This window comes from Callithrix jacchus, chromosome X (genome assembly GCF_049354715.1).
Source record: "Callithrix jacchus isolate 240 chromosome X, calJac240_pri, whole genome shotgun sequence".
Lineage (NCBI taxonomy): Eukaryota > Metazoa > Chordata > Mammalia > Primates > Cebidae > Callithrix > Callithrix jacchus.
Window position 1 is genome coordinate 128,013,731 of NC_133524.1, and position 18,298 is coordinate 128,032,028.

General features: G+C 40.1%; 1 protein-coding gene across 8 annotated transcripts in view; it reads right to left on the reverse strand.

Moving 5' to 3' along the window:
• MBNL3 (muscleblind like splicing regulator 3) overlaps nucleotides 1–16,555 on the reverse strand; it is a 117,698-nt gene extending 101,143 nt beyond the window's left edge. For 4 of the 8 annotated variants that reach the window (XM_078363332.1, XM_078363328.1, XM_035287992.3 and 1 more), the window contains exon 1: nucleotides 15,352–15,548. The gene's annotated coding sequence lies outside the window, so the exon portion shown is untranslated. Of the gene's footprint in view, nucleotides 1–10,284; nucleotides 10,376–15,351; nucleotides 15,549–16,333 lie in introns of those variants that run through there. The other 4 variants (XM_078363331.1, XM_054251569.2, XM_017968545.5 and 1 more) reach the window with 2 other exon arrangements.
• Nucleotides 16,556–18,298: the final 1,743 nt, after the last annotated feature.

The window sequence follows — 18,298 nt, forward strand, 5'->3', positions numbered from 1 at the left end:
CAACCTCAATTTCTAAGGCATTCCACCTAATAAATCTTTTTTATCCTAGAACATGTGGCAAAATAAACACAGTGTTGAAAATGCTGGTTTAGATCATTAGCATCTCTACAATATAATTTCAAATATTTAAGTTTTTCCATGCATTTGCATTGAAAAATTTCCATCATTTTCCGCTTCAGAGTAAAAAGAAATTTGCAGAATCTCAGAGCGGCATCACCTTTTGTTTGACTAGAATCAACCTAGACATTAAACTAAAAGGTAGAGAAGGTAGAGATATTTTCTACCAATAATCATAAGCTTCTGAAAAAGGGGAAATAAATATATTCTTCTAGATGGGAAGATGGGGAGGGTGATTAAAATGAGGGGAGTTGAACCAGACCTGAGGTTTATTTTTATTTTTATTACAAGTTGATATATAAAACCCATGAAAAACTGAACTTGTCAGATACAACATATGGGAAGTAATGCCTATGGTAAATTTCCAAATTTATGAAAGACACCAATCCTAGTGTAAAGGCAAATAATAGAGTAAAAGTATATCCTTGATAGTTATATTTGAATTCTCATTTTTATAGCTTTTCCCAACCCTCTCTTTCATTTTCATTGAGCCTGTGCTGTAAAAAGATGTCAGTCACATTTTCACTATTTCAGTAGCACTGTCTTGCCTCTGAAGCCATTTAAAAATAATCCTGTTATTTTGGCAGAATTCCACTGTCTTTCACCCTCCTCCTCCCACCCCCCCCCTTTTTTTTGGTTGTAGCTATCCCAGTTCTTTTATGAACAACCCTAATCCTCCTTTTTGCCTTTAAGGCAAAAAGAATAAAGAAGACCCAAAGTTCAGGCTCACCAGAGTTCTGCATAAATTACTTGATCAGACTGCACAATTAGTACTGTGCCTATTAACAGAGATGTTGGGCAAGTAGGGTAGCCACTCAGAACATATTCCATGCCTGACACTTTCGATATTCTCTTCTGCTTCCTTCTCATCAGCCAGTAAGTACATCTAAGTCATCTCTATCCTAGTAACAAAACCTTTCCTTCCCTTGATGTAATTTCCTTTTGAAGTTCCAACATATCTCATCCTTTATCATCATATAGCTCAAAAATTCATCATTACCACTTTCACTTTCCAACTTTTCATTTACTCCTCAACCCACTGGAAACCAGCTTCTTGGCTCTCCAAAGTCACCAACAACCTTTTCAATGCCCAAACCAGTGGCCTCAACTTACATAATTTCTGTGGTATCTGTTGATTGTTCTCTTCTAGAAATTTTCTTTGCCCTTTGCTTCTATAACAAAAAAATTCCTCCGGTGTGGTTTAACTTGGGCTGCACTGGACACTCCTAGGGTTGAGGGATTAATTTTCAACATCTCGCTCTGTTATTTTCTCTGCATTCTGGACCAGTTTAATCCAATTTTGTTCTAGATTTTTCTACATGGCTTTCATTAGCACTTAACTCCACATCATTTCACACTCCTAACTCCTCACTCTACATCCATCTCTCAAGCCTCTTCCTCTGATTCTCCTATCCTACTGTAGCACCATCCATCAAATAGTGAAAGCAGTCTTTTGTTACATCAAGATGGGTAAGAGATTAGTGTTGGCTTGATTTATAATGAAATAAATATCTTCATGGATGAAAGAGGCAGGCCATGGGCCATTAGATGGTCCCCAAGTGAAGCAAGACAGAAAAGCAAAGATTGTGGGTTGGAGGTGTTGTATATAAAAAGTGAGCAGGGGACTTGAAGATAGAATTTTTAGCCTGATATGTATCTGTTAGATGCCAGAGAAAGTATTTGCCTGACTAAAACCAATTCTATTTCATAACAAAAAAAAAACTGTCATAACAAAATGAAAGTACCTAGCAGAGCATCTGGCACACAGTAATTGTTCAATAAATGTCAGTTGACTCTGAATAAACACCTATTACAGGACATTTTTATTGGGTGTGAAAATGGGGGTTCAAATTTTATTCCTATATATAAACTCCTGCCTACAGATACTAAGATTGATTTAAAAGTATAATACATTCCTGGAAGTGAGGGTGGCTGTAAACACTATTTCTCCTGCCACCCAAGTGCTACAAGAGCCCACGTCAAACTGCCTGGGCCTGCCAACATAAGGACATGTCAAGGGAAGTCTCAGGCCTCTAACATTTTACATGGTTCAATTCTGTACCATTATTCGCACCAACCCAATCAGAAAGGGACCCTTAACAGCACAGAACCCATAGTTTTTTACTGTATTTTCTGACTTCCTATTTCTTAAGTCTTTCTTGCTCTAGGAAGCAAAAAGTATAAAGTCTCAATAGTCTGGATGCGTGCTTCACAAGAGTCTCTTTATAGGGATCCAAGGAAACCCTACTTATTTTAACTTTAAAAATCTGCCATTTCAAGAGGGTTTTGTTTTCTTCTGTTTTAATGATTATCTAACATGAGGAATAATATGAGCCAAAGCTCATCTCCTGGATCTGAGATGGTTAGGCTTTATTTCAACATGATTACATTTATTTATTTATTTATTTTTATTTTTTAAAATAAAAGTGAGTACATAGAAGGTATATATACTTTGTTTTCCTTATGTCCAAATAATTGCAGGCTTCCTGAGAGTGCTAATGGTTGCAATTCTTGGGACCAAGGGGCTTCCCTCATTTATGAATTTAGGGAAAATTCTGCTAACAGCAATACAGCATTTCAAACTTCTTTCGGATTTCATGAAAATGAGGAATGTGGTATAAGGGATTCCGCAAGCAAAATACCAGCAAACTGTGCAGCTCTTTCTCTCTTTCCTTCCTCCTCCTCCATTCTACAAGAAACTTTGCCTCCACGGTCTCATTGCCTACCGAAGAAAATTTCCGCTCACAAGAAACAAAACAAACTCACCTGTCAAAAGTCTTGAGTTCCGTGTATACCTTAAAGTTTCATATGTAATATGGAAGGTGTGTTACATAACAGGTCATAATATTTCCCAGACAGCCTGATGAAAGCTAGAATGCTGCATTAAATGAATGATAGGTTGGGGTTTAGTTGGCTTGAGCACTCCCTTTCCCATAGCTTTTGCTTATCACTATTAATTTTTCAAGCACCGCATAACAAAAAATCCCAGAAGGCTAACGTGCAAAAGGTAGCTGACACCCAAAACAATGACTAATTTTGTTTCCCTAAAACACACAATCAACTACATGCTTCCTACAGCTGAACACCCTGAATAACTCACACTACTCAAACCTCCTACACCTTATTTAACCGACTCTATACTACTCTGTAAATGTTTACAGTGAAATAGATGCTTAAAGGCAAAAGTATTCTATAACCCCCCCCCCAAATATGTATTACTGCTTTCTAAAGATCTCAGCATCAGACTAAGAAAGTTCAAACCCTTAACTCCCAGGATGAGGGCATGTATTCAGTTTCACCCATCAACATTTTTTAGTTTTTATCATCATGAACAGAATAATGTATATAATCGGTTTTGTTAGTGATGATGTATGTCTTTTTTTTTTTTTTTTTTAATGGAGTCTCACTCTGTTGCCCAGGCTGGAATGCAATGGCGTGATCTTGGCTCACTGCAACCTCCACCACCCGGATTCAAGTGATTTTCCTGCCTCAGGCACCCACTACTGCGCCTGGCTAGTTTTTGTATTTTTAGTAGAGACAGAGTTTCACCATGTTGGTCAGGCTGGTCTCAAACTCCCGATGTAACTCTTTATTATGGTACTTAATTTGTTTTGCATCTCATTCCATAAATTGATTGCTAATTATGCAATCAGTAGATGTAAAAGTCTTTTTCTATTCTTAACAATATTTAAATGTACTATATCTGACGAGGGAGATACAAACTCACAATCACAGAGTTTAGTCACTAACTCATAAAAGCTGACATTTTATTTTCAGAGCAGTCACTTTAGTTTAACATTCAAATATCTATAAAGCCTTACTGCATGTCAAGTCCTCAAAGTTGAGGAAGTAACAGTGCTTTAAGGCTCTGAAGGATATCCACAGGAAGAGACCTTTGGGAATGAATTCAGTATGTCCCAGACAGAAAGAGATTTAATGACACTGGGAGGGAAATGGAGGAGAGGTGAGGATGAAGACAAACTCTTCATGATCCTACCGGAAATGCAATAGTACCCCAGAAGGCAATATTTTCCTCCCCCTGCCAATCATTTAATTCTAAGAAATATGCACAAATTGGCCAGACTTCTAAGGATGATTCCAATATCCCAATGGGTCACATTCAGTAGTTAATCTCCTATCTGTTCATGTGAGTAAATCTTATTTGTTCCTACTACTAGGCTCAATACTGATTAGTACCAAGAAAAGAATGATTGGAAAAACTATGTGGCTATTTTTTTTCATTTCTGTAATCATTCCCATTAATATTCTAGGTATATTTAACAGACTTTCAGCTTATGCCTCATCTACAATTTTAAAATTCATTTTAAAGTGTGCCTTTGTTCATTGCAGAAAAAACAGACACCCACAGGTTTTTCCAGCATAAACATTTATATTTATTTATCAACCAGCTTGTTTCCTTCTTGTAAACACATTCTCTCTTGGTATGACCATTTTTGATTTATTAAAATTAAAAACAATTTTTTTGCCCTTTAACTTATATTTCACTCCGTAAAATGAGCTGGATTTTCTTCCAACATTTAATATTTTTGGATAATTCTTTTGCAGTTCGAAGCAACTCAATTGTCCCAATATTTTTAGCTGGCATTTTTTGTTTTTGTTGTTGTTAAATATTATTTTTTGGCTTTTTTCCCCAGACAGTTTCATTTTTGGTGTCCTAATATTCTAGCAATACCACGTAGTAAATACATAATATATAAAGTTTCTGCCTTCAGGACTGCAAAATACCTTGGACATTAAATCTTAGAGCACATCTATAGCAATATCTTACTGTTCAGTTTGAAAAGATGCATAACTATCAGATACTGAACCAACAGCCCTGGGTATGTCATCACCAAAGCCCTCAGCATTCCTTGAGCATCTTCCCTTCAAAAAAAAAAAGAGGAAAAATATTTCTGAGACAGAAATAACATCCACTAAAACACTGACTTTTAAACCTTTCTGACAGCAACAAATAGTAAGAAACACAATTTACATTGTAACTCAGTATATATGTGCATGGATTTGAAATAATAGGTTCACCCAAAATACCTAATCTTACTACATGACACATGTTGATATTTTCTTACTATTTAATGCAATTCTGTTTAATAGAAATGCTAATCACAACCTACTAAATGGATTTCATTATGCACTAATGAGTTGTTGCCTACCACTGAAAACTACAATGACAGAATAAATAGACTTTCCTAATACCACAAGGTAATGCTGTTGGATCCAAATATAGTAGAGTAAACCTACATTAATTTTGATGCCACTAGTTCAAATTGTGATAACTGAACCTGAACCAGCTTGAAATATATATTTTAGATTACCTATAAAGAAAGGTTTTGCTAAAAAGTATAATAATGTCCAGGCCAGGCGCGGTGGCTCACGCCTGTAATCCCAGTAGTTTGGGAAGCCGAGGCAGGCAGATCACCTGAGGCAGGAGTTCAAGATCAGCCTGAGCAACATGGTGAAACCCCATCTCTATTAAAAATACAAAAATTAGCTGGGTATGGTGGTGGGCACCCATAATCCCAGCTACTCAGGAGTCTGAGGAGGGAGAATCACTTGAACCTGGGAGGCAGAGGTTGCAATGAGCTGAGATTGTACCACTGCACACTAGCCTGGGCGAAAGAGTGCGACTCTATCTCCAAAAATAAAAATAAATATAAGTATAAATGCATAAATAAATACAGTTATGTTGCTAATGATAAATGTGTGTAAATATTCAGGCCAATCGACTTACAAAAAATCTTTCTTCTTAGTCCAAATCAGTTTGTAAATCGAATACTGTCTTTAATCTGAGCTAACAAAATTTTAGTGTATCTTAACATTCAAACTAAAAAATGTTCAAAAATTAAAATAATGTTTTGAAATATATATGTTTTATTTAATCAGCCACTTTTGTGTTTATAAATCTGCTCTGGGCATCGTCTAATAATAACAACAGTAATGAGTATACAGGTTATTTGTGGAACATTTTGAACTTCAGAAAAGCCTTTCACTTTTGTGAACTGGTAATGACCAGCAATCCCTGGATTACTGAATATTTAAAAAGCATGTAATGACATTTGCCAGACTCAAAAATGAAACTTAATATTTGGTTTGTTCTGCATGTGACAGATTACTCAGTTCCATGAAGAAATGCAGGTGTCTGGCCGTCAATGATTGCCTCTATTTCAGAGATTCAGCCCACCCCTGCCATCCCCCATCCAAATTTGGAAGATACGAAAGACATTTAAATTTCAAGGTAAAGGACCAAGCCAAGTTGTGGAGTCAGGGATATTGCGGCGGGGGGGGGGGGGGCGGGGGTAGAAGTTGTCACATAGCCTCCTTTATGTGGAGGTACCTACCAAAAAACTCAGAACAGATGTTTGTCTTTTATAAACATTTAACTTTTTAGCAAATTGAAGGTTTAGTTAGGAAGCTAAGGGAGTGAAGGGCAGGCCAGGAAGTCAGGCATTCCTGGATGTGAACCCAGCCTCGATCTTATTCTGTTTTTGCTCTAAATCAATGCCAAACTCTTCACACCTCAGCTGTTTTATAGCAGGCAAGAATTATACTGAGGACAAAACTGTTTCCTGGAAATGTCACGGGTTAAATGATTGCTATTACAGCTCTCAGTGGTACTTCCACAAAAGGCAAAGCACTCTTCATGTGTATTATTTACTTTCATTATATTAGTAGATCAAAGTAAAACATCTATATGCTGCTAAACTGTCCATGAAAACAAACCATTCTTTCCATTCCTTTCCAAGTTTTTGTCCACTTTACTAATGATCAGTTATTCCACCAATTAGGAAACTCAATCATGTGATCTTAAAGGTTTTTCAAGTAGCTGTAACAATGAGTTAAGAATTATGTGGTAGGCAGTTAATGGCAAATTCAGGGCCCTCAACTTCATTCGGCCAGTCTCTATTGGACCATCAACCTATAGGAAATGCCCTCCCATCAAAGGCCCAATTTGGCAACCTACGGGAAAGAGGTAGTTTGGCCCTGTTAGTTTATTTGTGGAACCAGATCCAGTCACTTATTAGGAAAAGCAGCTCAATTCTCCATATGGATGAGGAGGCACCAATCCATACCCAGCTCGGCCCACGGTACTCTGGGCTCTTCAAAGGGCAGAATGTGGTTTCACTTTCTCCCCGCCACTTCATGAGAAAAGCAGCCTGGTCGCTTCCTGGCATTTAATGAATGGTCCTCTCTCCATGGATTTGGACTGTTGGTCCTTCCAACCAGTCATTAGCTGGCAGGAAATGCCCTCCTCAGCAATCACTATTGTGTAAATAAAGCCATAAACTTTCGAAGGCCCATGCAATCCCAGACCACAAAGCTGCACGTGTGGGGGGGGGGTGGGGGGGGGAGAGGGACCTTGATTGTAAAAGCACTGCCTTTCAAATTAAACTCAAACCACATGATACAGTTCATAAAATATACGAAACATGCAGCCCAGTGACAGATTTATTGTGGCCTTACAGAATAAAGAAAAAAAAAAACTCTATATGGAAAACACAGCTACTTTTGACTCAAATAGCCCCCAAACAGGAAGTTAAAAGCAAATCAGCCAGCTGTGGCCTCACTAAGTTATGAAGGGGACCAGTGCAACCAGCATTTCCTGTCATTGCTTGTCACTGTTTCTGAGTGCCTCTGTCTGAACTGTTTTCTTAGATGGCTAAAAATATTACAGAGATTTCTTTGGGGATAGACACAAGGCAACAAGGAGGCCTATTATATGATCTAGGCTTGAAAGTGAAAAATGTAACTTTTATCCAAAAAACATTCACTTAACACAGGTTATAGATCCAGTCACTTGAACCCCTGCATTTTAATGAATACTGGAATAAAAGCCCATATTTGTAAAAGCATTTAGAATCAGATCTTAGATTGCTTAGCTGTTTCCTGTTAATTTAGGATCAATGTTCAGAAACACAATTTTCATGTGCCTTGATTTGTGACAGAGCTGGAGACTACAATATCCCAGAAAACTAGCTTCTTAGAGTTCCTGTCTCATCATGATCATCATCATCGTCATCCCACAAAATGACCTGTGCCAGTTCAAAGTATGCGCATGTAAGAGAGTTCTCTAAATCAAATCACATTTCAGATCCTTTCAAGAGGATGTGATGAAGATGATGACATTCTTCACAAAATACGGAGTCAGTCTTGTCTTTTTTTCAACACTGCAAAATGCCAAGCCCTAGGACACATCTTTCTAGCCTGTCAACTTCTCAATCACAAAACAGCTTTGGAGGAAGAGTTTCGGTAAGAAAGCAAAAGCATTCTGCCCTGGTATTGTTGCCGCACTGAATCTCAGTGTACCCAAATGAATTCCCCAGCAAAACCAGGTTTATCTCTCAGAGAAAGATAGGATTAAACATGGGGTAGAGGGGCAACTTGCGAGCCAGTCAAAAGTCCCACCAAAACATGGATGAGCCTGGAGGACATTATGTTATATGAAATAAACCAGGGTTAGAAATATACATACTGCATGTTCTCACTCATATGTGGAAGCTGAAAGAGTTGATCTCACAGAAGCAGTGAGTAAAACAGTGGTAACTAGAGCCTGGGAAGGGTAGGGGTTGGGAAATAGCCAAAGATTGATTAATGAACACAAAACTATAGTTACACAGGAGGAATAAACTGTAGTGTTCTATAGCACAGTAGGGTGACAATAACAACACTTCAGTTTATATTTTCAAGTAGCTAGAAGAGAGGATTTTGAAAGTTCCCAACACAAAGAAATGACAAATGTTTGAGGTGATGGATATGCTAAATACCCTGATTTGATCATTACACATTGTATGACATATTGAAATATCATACTCTACCCCATAAATATTACAATTATTAAGTGTCAACTAAAAATACACATGTAAATTTGTAAAAAGAACTCCCAGACCCTCCCTCTGGTCAATCAACAGGCGTTATCCCTTCCTCCTCATTTGGATTGGTGACACTGATTTTCAAGTCATCTTCTATGGTGAATGGGACCTACCCTGAACTGAAGTTTAGAGGTGGACATGGAGCCCTTCACTGCTCATACTGGTCTCCTCCCTGGTTCTGCTGTCATCATATCTAAACGTCATGATGACCATTTACCTAAGGCCTCAAATTCACAAATTGCCTCAGATGCAGATGTTCAACACTATCTCCAGATAGATTTATGTATTTTGACCGTATATTTTCATTTGCATTACAAAGTAGATTTAATCATTGTAAACATATAACGTACACCACAAAAAGTCCTGCTGAAATCCAAGGTCCGTCTCAAAAAAAGGGCCTCCCTTGGGGAGTCTGTCAATCTGAGTCTGGCCTTAGCCCTGGCTTCAGAAAGCCAACAGAGTTCATAATGACACAGCCGCTGTCTGCAGCTGAGGCCGCTGCTATAGGCATTCATGAAACATATCAGATTACACAGGCATGGTACCCCAACCCCTCCCCAATGATTTTATGTATTTGGAAGTCCTTAAATATAAAATATAACTCTATAACATGTACCGTGTTTCACTTCATATATCTGGGTGAGCTAATAAGGTTTCTATTTATGTTGTCCAATTACTTGGGGGAAAATACTGACATAAAAGAGTTGGGAGTTTAAATTTTTCTCAAAATCACTTCTGAAAGAAATGCCCCTATCCTTTCTTTGGGATCCCCAAGGATCACAGACAGCAATTTTTAAAATATCAATGCACCCTTTCGCAAAACAGCACCCCCAACTGGTCCATTATCAAATGCCTACTTTTCCGAGGTTAAATGTGATCCCCACCTCTGTGCCATGGGTCTTGAATTTGTCACTACATATTTTAAATGGAACTCAGAAAAAAAGTGTTCTGAGTATATAGTATATAAATCCAACCTTAAAACAGCCACCTTAATATTATATATTTTGACAATCTCATTTTCCCCATTCATAAATTAAGTAACTGAGTAATTATTTCATGAGATATATGCCCAGTTAATATTCTCCAGGGTATTTTCTTTTGCTTTGTTTTGTTTTCCTGTATAGAAGTTGAGTACTACAAAACAAAAGGTAAAATGCAAGCTGTCTGGTTCTTTCACTCTCTCATTTCGCTAATAGACCACCCCTCCCATGCCACTCTCCAACACAACCTCTTGTTTAGTTACTTTGTACTACCACATAAGGAGAAATTGCAAGCACTGTACCTAAAGACGGATTATCCTCTGGGCACAAAAGATGATTGTGGTGGATCTGAAATGACAGCTCTTGTCTCTTCTACTGTGTGGACTTTGCTTTCTGGACACAAGAAAAAGAGGCGCTATTCATACCTGTATCTTGGTAAATAAAAACCTATGCAAATCCAGCCTCTAAATGGGCAATTAGCATCTGACTGAAAATGAGACAGCTCCCAGTGTCCTTTTTGGATTTTGTCTGTAACTTCATCACTTCCTCAACTATACATGATGGGAGGCATCAGAGTCACAGTATTTCTGTTTTTTTTTCTTTATTTTTAACCTGGTGAAACAGTTAAAGAACTGTTTCTATGTAAACATTTCTATAATGAAGGCTGATATCCCTTGGATGTGAGGAGGTATTCTAAATGCAACTACAAGTGAAAGAAAAGTAGCAGAAGCCAGTCCTCAAAGTCTCAGCCCCAAAGCTGGCACTGTTGCATCTCCTTGGACTTGAGTTGCTCCTGTGGCCTCCAACAGTCATTCAGTCTAGTGTTCAGTCTGCTTATTGGTGTTGATTTTTCTTTTGTTAATAAAAAACAGAAATAATGCTACAAGGAAGAATGTTTGTAACATGCAAAAACAAGTTAGAAAGATTAATATAATCTTTCATTTATTTAACAAACTTTTACTGAGAACCAACTATTTAGTAGGCACAGGGGATATGAAGTAAAGAGACCCAATAACCACTGCTTAATGAAGAGTTACTGGTACATTCAAGGAAATCTTAGTAAACCTGAAGAAACCTTTCTCAATTTTTCACACCAGTTGAAGGCAATGGCAGGACGCTCAGGATTCTAAGAATCCAATATGAGCAATTTTAAGCTAATTTGAATGATCCTAAATGGAAAATAAAATCCAGTAAACTATCAGACTCCAGGATGCTTCCATGGCTTAAAGAGATCAAATGACCTCTAGTCTCTACTGCCAACCCCCTGCATTTGTGTCCAGGTTGCCTTTTCTCAATGGGAGGCCATTTCTTTCTAACCTCTTCAGGTTCACTCACTGTCTTGGCTCAAAACAAACTCCTGCCTCAAATCAGAAAACACATCATTTCTTTTCCTTCTGAGCCAAATTAATGCTGATACAAGCAAAATTTGAGAGTCAACATAATATTTTAGGAAGCAGGTCTAATTGAGTCCTATGCTTGGGCTTCTTGAAAACCACCATATACATACAAAGGGAGAACACACACACACACACACACACACACACACACATTTAAATCAAGCCTCCTTTTATTCTTGCTTCCTCTTGAGTTCTGAGCAAAGCATCTTTTTTTCTGAAAGTTAACTGCCTGGAGTTGAACAATCAGAGCCCTGGCTCTTTTCCTGAGCCTCAGAGAGGCATCACTATATCAAATATTTATTATAGTTTACGGTGAATGCTTTTTCTTTTATTCTTAGAATTGGAGGAATGCTGTAAAAATAGGTATTTTTCTATAATCTTCCAGTGAGAAAGCAATGTATATCTGCATAAATTGTTCCAAATTGACCACTAATTTGCACATTCATATATGTGTGTGTTTGTATGCCTAGACAATTTGGAAGTCCCGTTATTTCTTAAATAAAAATGATAAGGTCCTAATTCCCAGATTATATTGTTTTCCCCATCAATCTTTAAAAAACCCTGTCATTCAATCTAATACCAAGCACATCCAAACGATGGGTTAAGATTGAAGTTTTACTAGAATGATCTGAAAAAAATATTTCCTTATCCCTTTCAGGTCATGTGGAGGTTATTAACATCCAATAAGACAATTAATACCTTATTTACCCTAATTCTCAAAGTTGCCTTTCCAACACTGTCATTTGGCTATCTTGAGGCAACAGATAATCATTTAGGAAGAACAGAACGTCATGGAACCATCTGGTATCCGTAAGACATAAAAACCCACGTTATTATAGATCTAATTGCTTTCTTTCAGTCATAATTTATGTTTGTTTGCTGGATGGTTAATTGACAATTAAACAACTTGCTCCCAGACACAGTTTCTTCTCTTTCAGGAAAAGTGTCCATCTCATTTTGGCTGAGGCTCAGGTTTCTTTCTATATTTTAAGTGAGAGCTACATCACACCTAGAGAAAGGCAGAAAAATCCCACAAACACAACTTCTGATTTCTATTTTCTTGACATCACATACATTTGTAATGGGGAAAAATCCATCTGTCCTGCCTAGTAGACATTGCCATAAGAAAACTCAACAGCATGAAAGAACCTTGGTAAAGTAAAGATGAGTGTCGCCTTCATGCTCTTACAGACACTCGATAGTGTTAACATGGCAGTGACCATTATCTAATTTTAATTACAGGATCAAATTACTTGTCAAAAACGTACTATAACTTATGTACTGTTGGCTATGTCCCAATCCCTATTTGTAAGCCTATCAGACAACATTATTTATTTCAAAACAGAAAAATTCTGCCACCTTCCTGAATTTATTGTACTATTAGCAGAATAAAAGTAAAATGTTATCAATAGAAATCTTTATCATTTTAGAGCATTTCACTCCATTCACTCCCCTCCTCCCTCACACATAAAGGCAGCTGGGTGAAGAACAAAACTCTACTAAACCATATTGTCAACATCTGCACAACAGTCAAGAGGCTGTCACTGCTCCAGCATGTGCTATATGTACTATACAGTCACACAAAAGACAAAACCTTTTTTATTCCCAAGCCACTGTGATTACTGGGAAGTATCACAGTGAAGCTGGATAGATAATAATACACCTACTAGACAAAAAGATGAAGTACACAAGTGCCTGGAAGTACAGTGAGAGCCAAGAGAACCCACTGAGTTGCCTGTACATACGATGCAGGCAACTAGGCGAATGTACATACTAATTTTTGATTGTTTAGGTTCTTGTGAGTGCACAAAAATGCCTTCTGCTTAAATTAAAAGCTGTACCCAAAATCTATTCCGCTGTGAGTTTATAAGCTATTCATTTTTCTTTTTAATGCAACATTTATTAAGCACCTACTTTGTGCAAAGCATTATTTAGGTAGAGGGTAGGTGCAAGAGAATACTAAAGGTACTTTGCTACCAGCTGATAATCATAAAAAGCAGCTGTTGTGAAATGCCCGAAGTGGACAGTTGAGGAAAAAGGTACTTTATAATAGTCCTGGGAGTCGTTATGATTGCTTAAAGTAGCAAAGGAAATTAGAGAAATGAAGTAGCCCTTAGAAGTAGAGCAAAGCATGCAGTCACCACTTGTAGCCCAGCACTATATCAATTCTCTCTCAAAACTTTTTTTTTTTTACAAACTCCTTCACTTATGTTTTCATATAAGGTCTCCAATCTCATCACTGTATGAGGCAGCAGAATGTTAACTGGCAAAATTTCCCCCAGTTTGTCTATTCTGGCCTCAAGGTTTAGTATTTTCCCTTTTTTTTAAGGATGCATTTGGTCCAAAGTCTTTTAGCAGCAAGGCAGCACATCGAGAAGCAAGCTGTTCTGAACTGGGATCTAAGTCCATATTCGCTAAAAATGGGATAAGTTGTTTTTCTCATCCTCTCTTTACCAAAATACAAGTGTTTATTGCTGTACCTGAAGGAACTCTCATTTTAGACATGAAGCAATGAATTGCCCCACATACTTCTCTCAAGAATAATATGAAAAAATGCTGAAAATTTGTTGTATAGTAAATTCCACTGTAAACAGTTTGATTGTTTGTTTCTAGGTAGACTACAGCACCTGGGCAGAAAACAACACCATACTTTAATAAATGAAAAACAATATTTTTCTCCCTTTCCCCACACTTGCTAAATTTAGTAGCAGGAGTGTCTACCAACCAAGTAGTTTCTACTGCTTTGGGAGAAGTGAACAGCAATAGAATATTATCAGCTGAGCTGTGGGCAAAAGCCCATTTTAGTCTATGTTTGAAGAAGTTTTGGTAAATATGAAAGCATCCACCAAAGGTATTACACATAAAAAAACAAGTTAAAAACTACTTTAAAAAGTAAACATTCAGGACTAGATTTTCATGGGCCAAGCAGAAAATAGGAATATAATCAGGAAAAATCTGAGGTGTCTGATAAGCCTAGTTGTCAATAAACCTTTCATCAGAGGGGAAAGAAAACAAAACAATTTAGATAAATTGTATCAAACATGGATGTTAAGTTATTCCCACATACCACCAGTCTGTTTTCCGAACATTATATCAGTAATGACCCAAACGTTTATTGACTAAGGCAGAGTCCGCTTAATAAAAAAAAGTACCAATCATTTCAAAATTAAATCTTGCAAGTTTTGTTTTAATTGATGCTTTCCCATGAAGTCTACACACGAATACGGAGAGTCTGTGAGGGTCCCAGCTCAATTTACAGGGATGTAAGAACATCTAGGAGAAAATAATTCCTGTAAAACATATTAATTAGAGCCACAAAAAATTTATCTGTTCTATTTATCTATCAATCAATCAAGAATGGTCCAAAAAACACACAGTAGGTCTACTATCCTAATTACGAAACTACAACAATGAATCACTTAAATGTCAACTTTCATTACTCATCTGGGTTTAATTTCGTTTTCTTACCATAAAAGCTTATTGTGTGACTGTTAAAAACTAAAGTTATCTTTTTAATAGTCTCCTAAAATCTACCCTCATGCCCTTCAAACCCCAGTAGCAAAAGCAAGCTGCCCAAATGTGTTGACTCTGGGCGGGAAGAGACAAGGTTCTGCAAGGAAGCTGTGGCACTGCTCATGATACCGCGTGAAAACGGGGAAATTAGTTGTTAAAAAGCATTTGCTGCTGATATGCCATGCTAGAATTTCCCTTAAATTAAAAAGAGATAGAGAAGAAAGTAGAAAAAAGGAAGAAGGAAGGGGAGGAGGAGGAGGAGGAGGAGGAAGAGGAAGAAGAAAAAGCAGGAGGAGGAGGAAAGGAGGAAAAAAATAAAGCTCTAAAATCGCAACAAAGTTGCAGGATGACTTTTCCTTCTGTTTGCTATTTTGTAAAATAAAGTTTAAGAGGCATTATTTCCTCGGGGTCCTAGGAAGGCAGCCACTCTTAAAAATCCCAAATCATGTCCAGCCTTACCTTACGCTGTTAGCGCAAACCCAGGGGCTAAGGGGCCCTGATCTCAGCGGCAGCAGCGGGGGCAGAGGCAGCGGCACATGCCATCTGTTAGCGGCAGAAGCAAAAGCAGCGCTGCGCGAGGTGGCCCCGGTGCCGGGAGAGCCTTTAGCAGGGGTGCATACTGAATGCCGCCATTTTAAAGCGAGATTCCTGAAATCATTAGATATAAGCAAATTAAAGCCCGCCCCACCTCCAGAACTTCAGGGCTGGGACTTGCAACCCGGCTCCAAGTCGGCGGCTCTGGGGTATAAAATGTCAAGTCTACAGACAAGCGCACGCGGACTCTAGGACGGAGGCGACGGTCCCCCCTCTCCCTTCTGCCCCCTTGGCCCCCTCGTGCTTTTGCAAGACTCCTTTCGGTTCCAGGGCCCAGAATATTTTCTTTTCTGGGCTCCTCGGGGCCCCTTCCAGGGCCCGGCTGGCGGGCTGTGGGGGGAAGGGACGGGGCCCCCGGCCGGCCCTCCCCGCTTCTCCCAGGCTCTTGGTTCAGTCCACTCGGAGCACACCTCGGAGCGCCCCAGCTCCCTTGCCGCGGCCGGGCGTGGGGCTCCCGCCCGGGCTCGCAGCTGCCATGGCAACCCCGGTCCCAACCCCGCCCGGCAGTCGCCAAAGGCGTGCCCTGCTCCCGGGCCAGTGTCCTCCGCCGGACGCCAGACGTCCCCTCGCGAAGCCCTGTCGACCCCGGGCAGCCCGGGCCCCCGAGGCTCCGTGCGTCCCGCGCCGGACACACGCGGCACGCGGAGGGAAACGGCGCGGGCTAGGGGGCTTTGGGCGCCAAAACGGCAACTCCCGCGAAACTCCGCCGGCCAGCGGAGCTGCGCGCCGGCAACCGGAGCGCCGGACTCAGAAGCGGCGCACGCGACCTGCCCCCCGGCCCCGCCCCGCCGCGACCGGCCAGGTAGCGCCGCGCACCCCGCGTCGCCAGTGCCGCCGCGAACCTCACCTGGCTCGGCGCGCCGCTGCGGGACTGGCGGGAATACGGCCCCGGGCCGCCTCGGCTCCCGCGCCCACCCGGGACTCTCTGGCCTCCTCCTCCCTCTCGCTGCTCCTAAAGAGCGCCAAAAAGTCGCGCTTCGGCTCACGCTCCGAGTGCGGGCACTTTCTTCCTGTAGGGCGCTGTTTCGTCGCGAAATATATTCTTTGTGTGGTTCGCTCACTGGTGCCTGGTTCTCCGAGAGCGCAGCGCGGGCTTTATTCTCAGGGGGTGTGGCGCCTCGCCCCCAAACCCAGCGGCCCAACCCCCCTGCACAGACCCTTTGTCATTTCATTGGGGGGGGGGCAAATCATAACGCTCAGATTTTATAAAAGCGAAAACAAACGGCGCACGCACACATCCCCAGAGGCGGGGGTGGAGTGGGGGTGCAAAGTTTCTGCCGCTTCAGGATCTGAAGTGCCAGTGAGAAAGGCAGTGTGCTTCACAGCGGGACGCTCATAGACACTGCCCAGACAGGTGAGGCGAAATGGGTCCTTTCAAAATTCATCTGAGTCGATAAACATGCCCACTCACTATAGGCTAAATAAATACATTCATACTCACCAGCTGCCTTCCTGGAGGTTTTTCCTTTCATAAATGCCCCAGTCCTTTATTTCCCTCTAAGAATTTCAGACAGGGAAATGCTGATGAGTGCAATCCGTTCCCCTTCTTCCACGGAGTTTGCAGGAGTAGGAACCCTGAGGTAAGGTTCCAGACACTTTGGAAAATGGACAAAGCAAATGCAGTTTTATATCTTGATTAAAACGTGTGCATCTGCACAGCGAAATTACAAGTTTCCATTTAATGCAAGTGTAATAGGAGCACCAGCTGTCCCTTAATTGGAGCCCCACAATAATAAATGCGTGCTTTTATTTAATTTTACGAAGACAATTGTAGTTGATAACACACACATATGCAGGACCGTCAGTGACAAGCTCATAGCAATTCATGTCTGCTTTCCTGTAATCAACTGCTTCACCCGGGGACAGAGTTCTACATGCTCTGCACAAAGTGCAAAACATTGGAGGAGATATTCAAGCAGCAGTTAGGTCGAAAAGTGGAGTGAATTCTCAGGCTAATTATACTTTTTAATTCTGATGGACTGATCCAAATAGAATTCTCCAGCTAATTTTAGGCAAGAAATCAATCTGTTAAGTCCAAGATAATAGGAGTAGGATGGTAATGGTTGGGAGAAGAAGACTGAGTACAAACTGCCCTTCAAATAATTGCGAAAAACCCCGATAGTGTTTGGCGAGTACGGTGAAAGTCATCGGGACAACGTGCAGGGATGGTGTCCGAAAGTTTGTTATATTGGGTAGAAACCTAGCATAAGTCAAGAGAGTAGGAGTTTCTAGTTATTTGAATTTGAGGAAAGTGGGAAAAGATGCTAACTCCTAACCACCTCTCCCCACCTTCCTTCAAATTTGCCAAGTTGCCTGAACTGCTATAAAAGTCAAATGTCTCTGACATGCATGAAGTGGCTTGGGATGTCCAAGATCTACCACAGCAAAAAGTAGGCAGTGTTGGCTATCATAGTCAGCTAGAGAGAAGGGCATGGCTGAATTACCTAACTTTACACCCAATGATCTAACAAATGAGGAACTGTTATCACAGTGAGTCAACAAAGGAGTCTCTATATTAAACATAACTTGGGTGAACACCAGTTCTCTTACCTCTGTCCACCATTGCAAGCCACATCTGTGGGACAGTCAGGGTTTTGCTAATTCCACGAAAGCTGGCTCAGTCTGATTGAACTGCTGAAATAATTGTTTTATCTTGCATTTAAGGCATAAATAGGTCAATTGGCTATTTCTTGGGATACTTTAGCTTCAACATTGTCTCCTGGGCTTTTAATTTCTGGCCAGTGAAAATTGCAAATGAGACTTTATTATTCTCTCTTTCCCACACTGGAGGGGAAAGCAACCTTATAAACAA